At 37.8% G+C, this 5635-nt stretch overlaps 1 long non-coding RNA gene across 2 annotated transcripts in view; it reads right to left on the reverse strand.

Moving 5' to 3' along the window:
- LOC109140875 (uncharacterized) overlaps positions 1-5635 on the reverse strand; it is a 53012-nt gene that overhangs the window by 31801 nt on the left and 15576 nt on the right. Inside the window, exons 3-5 of one of the 2 annotated variants that reach the window (XR_003463490.1) lie at positions 2175-2341; positions 679-765; positions 63-179 (exon numbers count right to left, since the gene is read on the reverse strand). This is a non-coding gene — a long non-coding RNA (uncharacterized LOC109140875). The remainder of the gene's footprint in view (positions 1-62; positions 180-678; positions 766-2174; positions 2342-5635) is intronic. The other variant, XR_003463491.1, reaches the window with a different exon arrangement.

Here is a 5635-nt window from a genome sequence, read left to right on the forward strand (position 1 = left end):
CAAGAAAGCATAATGGTTGTACCCTAGCAGCTCACTAGGGTGATGCAGTAACAACCTCTTACCCTCTGATGGCTAGACAGTAGGCCATTGTAAAGCTGAATCGCCATGGATTTATGGCCATAGTCCTGGGTTCCCAGAATGCAATGTCACTCTGTCACACCGTCATCAATCTGCTGTCTCTGACCAAAGACGAAGGGGGAAAAAAATCACAGCTGAAAAGTAGCAACAACAGCAAGAGTGATACTTCTTTATGCATGATCTCATTTTTATCAGCTGCCTGTCTGTCATAGGTAAAATGTGTGAGCACAAAGAGCTCCATTTACTCAAGACAGTCTGGGTGCAGACACATCAGACATCATCTACTAGTTCCAGATTGCACAATTAACAAGGGGCTGGTTGAGTGCCAAATGTGGCCATTGTAGCAAATTAATACACTTTTTGTTGCCAAAGCTTTTCCAAGACGTTTAATCTTCATTAAGCTATAAAACCTGCATCCCTGTAGCCCCTTTCTCACGTGTTAATATCCACTCATGTCACAGCATAAACCTTTAATAATAACACAATCCAAATGCTGTGAGATTCTGTATAATTAATCCACATAAATTTCTGTCTCCGCTGCAGATCAACTCTTTTGTTCCATTTCTAACTTTGCAATTTTCTCCTAAAACACACACTCACCAACAAAAGCAGTCCTCTGACAGAGACTGCACGGTGCGCCCTTCCCTCGCTCATAAACTGTTACCTCTCAGAGTCATTTCCCATGATCTACACACACAGATATTGAACATCATAAATCAGCTTCATAAAGGACGTCTGGGCGATTCTGTCTCTTTCTGGAAAAATAAAAGAGAAAGAAACCTAAATCCTCATGATTAATGTGCTCTCAAACCCTCACATAGCCATGGTAACCAGGGCAGTTTGCCATGCCATTTAGAGGATCCAGACTCTGACACAGAAGTAGCATTTTTCCAAGTCTCTCACTAATGCATCTCCTTAGTTCAAAAGTTGTCTTTTTTTGGGCTCCACTCTTGTTTCAGAGAGGAAACAAAAAAAAATCTACTTAAGACAAATGTTGCGTAGGATGATAATATAATAAACAGCAAACATTTTTACAATGTCTCCACTTTTCATGTCCAGTAAGTACTTTGTCATACGCAGACCACACTCATCTCTCTGTCCTTAGATACTCGCCGCAAACCTTTTGAAAATGTTTCAGCACATACTCAAAATGAAGCGCCTTGTGTCATATTGCAGTCACGACATATAAATCATAATCCATTGTAAAGAGAAGGACAGTGGTATTGGATTTGACACCAGTAATGCCTCTTAATGATCATGTACAGAAACAGACAGGGCTAAAACACATGCCGTTCCTGAGCTGAGGTTTCAGGGGGAAATTTATAAACGTGGGAAGACTAAGGGGCTTTTCACAGCAGGGACGTGCTGTTGTAAGACACAAGGAGGTCAAGTATTGACATGCAGAAGGACAGAATTTCCCTACTTTTTGTTTTTACCAAATTTTTTCATAGGGCTAATCATCTTCTTTTAGAAAACTTTTTGAATTTTCACATTCGTTCAACATTTTTTTCCGGTAAGTATGAATAAAGAACTTGAAAAAAGGATAGACATACCAATACAAATCAATGTTAGTACTTCTGGTAATACGCTTGCATAAAAATACCAATGATCATGCTTAGCAAAATAAAAACAAATATTTTTTTTTATTTTTATGGAGGATGTGTAACCTTTTAAATGCTCTGCTTTATCTATAGAGTATATGTCAGAATTTATGAACACATAACTGTTAAAGTTGTTGTGCATAAACCTAGTGTAATATCAGACAGAAGTGTAAAGTCAGTTGAATTTGAACCAATAAGCTGTTGAAATATCAGAAGGCAGACTATCCAAATAAATAAATTGAATACCTGATGATGAATTCAGAAAATTAAGAGCGGTAGTATTTCATCCTTTTGTTCGCCCAATAAAACTGAATATTTATGCCCAACAAATGAATGCTTCCAGGTAAATAGGAGGAAATATACACCCAATAAAGTATGGCATACTTTCTTTTTTAGATGTACATAAAATAGAATGGAGAAAGGAATTACAGAGTGTAGGGGTAGAAGTAAATGAGAAGTATGGAACATAAAAAAAAAAAATAGAGAGAAACTCACCAACTGTGACAGAGCTGCAATTATAAGTTTGCTGTTGATGCCTCCGATCCGTCAGCTACCTGATGTGTGCCTCCTTTAATTTACTATGTCAATAACACTGCTGTAGAAACCCAGCCAGCATGATAGATGGAGACGCTTTGCATGGACTTCCCTCCAAAGTGCCAATTCTTGAAAGTAAAAAAGGAGGGGAAAAAAGAAGTTAATAAAAAAGTACCATTTCTAAATCACCTTACATGTCTCTGCTTGCTACATGAAGCAACATTCTTTTAGGAGCTGTTGTTCCCTTTGAGCCTTTTCCATTTATGAGACATCTCCTCTAGTAATTAGTCACCACACTCACGGGTAGATGTGAATGCTTGTTTGTTTAGTGCTATACCAACGTAATTCTGTAGTTTGGGCAAACAAAAAAACAGTCAAATCTCAATCTCAAAACTTTAAACATTAAAGTTCTAAATCTGCACCTGCCAGAAATCAGGAGCCAAATCGCCAAAATAACTAGTCACAATTAAACAGATCGAAATTTGCCATGACAGAAAGGTTTAAAGTTTAAAAAGTTTGATTTAGCTCGGTTCCAGCTAAGGACTTGACTGTTTTCTTAGACAAAAGGTCTTGACAGGAGGCCACAAAGTTCAATTAAAGGAAGAGTGGAGAGGTGAGCATTGATTTAAAAGACAGTATTTCAAACTGCACCCCAGAGTGCAGGGCAGGGCTCTCACACTGATGACACTAATTCTTTAGGGAAATTCATGTTAGTTGGTGTCTAGACATTTTATTACTTGGCCAAAGCACCAAAATAAGGGCTATCGCCCCATTAGGTAGACTCCGCTGCTTACTTAGAGGTATACAAGTTTGAGCAAATTGACATCTTTCAATCGCACCAGCCTTCTCTATGATCAAGTTGGTAAACAGGTGTCGTTTAAGAACTTTGATAAAATCATAAGATCAGGTCTCTAAAATTATCATACACAACCACTGTATTATCGTCTATGTAATGAGATATGTTAGGTTGTTTTGTTGCTAGCTCCAAATGTCTGCATTTAAACCAGTTCATTTCAACATCTGGTCATTTTAACTACCTTTTTGTGAGCTCGATGCCAGAGGCATTTCTTGTAGTTTTGTATAAAGCCTACTAGACAATGTGTCATCATAGGACATCTCACATTTCCGAACTGGAATTTCAGTCATGTCTAGACTGCACACACTCGCGTGTAAAACTCTTTTTAACCAGATTTCCATAATATCGGTAAAAAAAAAATGGAATTAAGTTGCATTTTCATTCTCAGGTATTACTAGTTGACCACAGCAAGATAAACAGTCAGAAACATTAATAGTCCAGTAAGGGGCTATTAAACCATTGGTAAGGAAGAGGAAGCCAGTCAAACCTCAAACAGTTGAAAACAATGCAGAAAGTGTCTGCTCATCACTCTGAAGCTATTTTTTCATCTGTTTAGTGAAAGCTGGAGTGACAATCAGGCCACATTTTTCATGTACATCCTGATTTATGGATTTTCTTTTGGGACTAATTGCCCAATAATCTCCTGCAGTTGCTTCCTATTGCTTGTGCAACCCTTTATAAGGCAAAGCAATGACTGCTTGTGACCCTTTGTTCTAGTGTGTCTAAGACTTGTGACCAAGTGTGACTATTTAGACTTAAAGGCTAAAAATATATAGTAGTTGATCTACTGGATGTCAAAAGAAGCTGGTCTTCTGAGGCATTTACAAGTGAAACTCTCTTTATTTCAGTTTCATACAATGAATTTGAATTTAATTATTCAAAGGGTAATTCATAAGTTATAATTACTTTGAAGAGTGGTGTACCTCCTGAACAATTTTTTTAATACATTTCAGACAGAATGATGCTGCTGAAACATGAATTGTATTGATTCATCAACACTTAAAACAGCAAAAGCAGTCACTACACATTGAAATATTGTTGTGTTACACTTTAAATAGAGAAAATGTACCTTACCAAATGCATTTGCTATGATTTAATTTGTATATACAAGACTTCAAAACAGACTCTCTCTCTCTCTCTCTCTCTCTCTCTCACACTCACACACACACTCACACACACACACACACACACACACACTCAAGTTGATTAGCAGACTCCCGTGAGTGTGTGTCATGTTTTAGTGGAAAATTACAGCTCTTTCAACAATTCCTCAGTCGGAATCCCATTCGAAAGTGGATTTTATCTGCAAATCACAATTATTTTGTTCATGCTCTGTTTTAATGGGCACACCCGCTGGGCTGTAGAAGACACTTCTCTATTCATAAATGTATTACTGCTGGGGAATCATTAACTTATTGTTAGCGTCGCGACTGATGGCTTATTGACATGACAACATTCAAACAACACTTTTGTCTTTAAGCCGTACATCCATATATCTGAAACAATGTCATCTACCCTATTTCACCACTCCCTCTGTGTGTTTGAGCTTAGAGGAAGGCTTTTCAGTGACCGGGTAAAAAAAAAAAGTACCCAGCAAGAGATAAGTGTAGGCTGGGTTTCTGGAAAGTCTGAAGAGGGTTTCCTTATGACGAGGAATAAGAAAAACAAAAGCACCAGATGCCAACGTAAATGGGGCACGAGGGTGTGAGATGATGTTAGACAGAATACTTGTGTTTGCATCAACTTAGTAATGAAAACTGAAATAGTGGCAGAGCAGAGCAGAGCAGAGAGGATAAATTTGGATGTGTGAATTATCTTAGAAGTGAAGCTCCGTCTGATATTTATGGCAGGAGATGCAAAGAGTCATAGAGTCAGACAGTTTGCACAGATGGTGGCCATCCTTGGTCAACATTCAAATAAAAAACGGAATGAGCGTCTCCCTCTGTGTCCGGCTCTTTCTCTCTTTCAGTTAATGCAGCCGCAGATAAAAGGAGGGGATGTAAAAGTGTTTAAGTAGGCAGAAGTTGTAAAGGAGAAAAAAGCAGAATCTCTATTCACTGCTTGTGCAATCCTTTCTGCCTTGTTGAACTTTATTAAATTCTGTCGTTCTCTCCTTCCCGTCTGGCTCTCTTTGTCAGCTTCTTCTCATGCGTAACTCTGATTTTTTTTTTTTTTTTTTACAGAGGTGTTATAGAGGTCATTCAGGCTGAAAGAATGTGTCGGTAATAATCATCCCACAGTGTACCAATAAGAATCCCACTGAGATGAATCGCTCTCAAAAATATGGGGTGAGTGGTGCAACAGCTTCAGAAAATGTCTGAGTCAGTGAGGATGGTGAAATTTGATGGCTGCTCATATCTGATCACACTGTATCTGACTGCAATACAAATTCATAACAGTGTTAAAAAAAGGCGGCTGGTCACACGGACATTTTATCAAAATAATAACAAAGTTAGTTATGTTCTCGCATGTTAACACTGATTCCTTATGCCAAACTTTAACAATTTTCTTATGTACACTAAACTTAAAAAAAAAAAAATTCAATAAATTAAAAAAAATGCTGCAA

Source organism: Larimichthys crocea, chromosome XIII, assembly GCF_000972845.2.
Source record: "Larimichthys crocea isolate SSNF chromosome XIII, L_crocea_2.0, whole genome shotgun sequence".
In the NCBI taxonomy this organism is placed as follows: Eukaryota; Metazoa; Chordata; class Actinopteri; family Sciaenidae; genus Larimichthys; species Larimichthys crocea.